General features: G+C 41.0%; 1 pseudogene; it reads left to right on the forward strand.

Moving 5' to 3' along the window:
- Positions 1-1,307: 1,307 nt before the first annotated feature.
- Positions 1,308-1,405, forward strand: LOC124156675 (annotated as a pseudogene).
- The last annotated feature ends 460 nt before the right edge of the window (positions 1,406-1,865 follow it).

Below are 1,865 nucleotides of genomic sequence, written 5' to 3' on the forward strand. Positions count from 1 at the left end.
AACTGTGGGAAAGCATTGGTACGTACTTGCTCGTTCAGCCATCTCTTCCTTCCTGCTCCCTAAGTCCTTTCTCATTGTTGCAGACTTCTTTTATGGGGTGTTCATTTAACAAGCAACAATCAACATTTGAAAATGAAAATGTCCACAGATTTATTTAACTATGTATTTGTGATGCAAAATGGCATAAACAATGTTCCCAACTCAGAAACCAACTCACTACCCATTACTTTTCCTCAGTGGGCAACACTATCCTGCAACTATACTGTCAGATTAAATGGGATACATCATCATATGTTATAGGACTAAACTCTTTTCTTAAAAGGAAAATGGCTATTCTGACACTTTTTTATCCTAATCCCTCTCTGTTTAGGGGTAGATTTTCATTGGCGTGAACAGCGAGCCATGTCCCAAATATCCTCGATTCATTCTATTTATGGGTTTGTACCAATTATTTCCTTGGTGCTTCATATAGAATTCTGCAGAAAATTACAAGAAAACTTATTATGATACCTCTTTTGTAGATTTATTATACCTGCTAAAATGTTTTTCTGAGTGAACTGAAGTTGCACTAATCTGTCACCTAATGGCCAGGTGACCTGAAAGCTGTCACGAAAACAAACTCTCTGTGGGAGTATGCAATAGATAGAGAGAAAGAGGGCATATCCTGAATTTTCCTCACAAACATTTCCAAATGTCTCCAACTGCCCCTGAATGCTGGCGAACTGAGGTGGCCAGTTGCATGACTGCCGAGTACTCCATAGGCAAAATATCATTCGCCCAAAGGAAAACCCCTTCTCAGGTCCTTATACCCAATGATCTCTCCGAAGGGGTTGTTAAGGCATTTAGCTGAATGCCAGCTAAAACTGCGAACTTTGAGCGAATGGCCATGGTTGGCCACCTCCTTAATCTGGTTGCCTCCAAGCACAAACTCACATGACCAAGGACCCTGAATGGGGAGAATTTGGGTTTTACATTTGCTTGCAGGTCCCTAAGACCAGGACATTTCCAGGGGAGCCTCAAGAAAAGGGTCAGGTGGAGATTGCAAGGGTTCTTTTTATCTGCTCTACCCTACCCTAGCATCCTTTGAGTTTATACCACTCATTGTAGAGAACTAATTATTTAGGTGCCATAGCTGATAGATTAATCGCAATGTTAACCATCAAAAGTTACAACCTATAAAAAGAACAGTATTATGAAAATCACCCTTAATTGCCATGTGAGAAATATCACCTGGACCAGTAATCAAAACACAGACCATTGCATTTCAGGACCACAGCAGAGACGACTACTTTTTACTCTCTTTAGCAGCACATATACTCAAAGTTACTTAGATATGATGAAGAGAAAATTAGCATGACCCTTGCACAAGGGTGACACTCAAATTCATGGAAAATTCCATATCAATGTCGTATATGTATTAATTTATTATACTGTGTGAATTTTTTCACTGGGCAATTTATGTGAATTTCTTTGCCATTCACCTAGAGAAAAACCTGGATTATTCTTCTCATAGAATGATCTACCTTATCTCTAGGGACAGTAAATTCAGTTTTGCTGGTGATAGCCCATGTCACCCTAATAGCAGTGATGGGATTCTCCATCCTTTCCTTCCGCTCCTATCCCACTCCCCTGAAGCATCAGCAGTATCATTATATTGCAGTGGTGACTCCTTCCTTCCCCTGTCGTCCCCTCTTCTGTCTGACTTACGAGCCTGGCCCCAGGAGTGTATCCCTCCACATGGGCTTACCCAGCGAGGGGCAGCTGCCCCCCCCCCTCCCCAAGAAACAAAAATCGCAAAAGTCTTTAAGCAAAATCATTACTGAATTGAAACAAAAGTATTCAACAAATTTTCTTTAAACCCACGA

This window comes from Ischnura elegans, chromosome 3 (assembly GCF_921293095.1).
Source record: "Ischnura elegans chromosome 3, ioIscEleg1.1, whole genome shotgun sequence".
Taxonomy (NCBI): domain Eukaryota; kingdom Metazoa; phylum Arthropoda; class Insecta; order Odonata; family Coenagrionidae; genus Ischnura; species Ischnura elegans.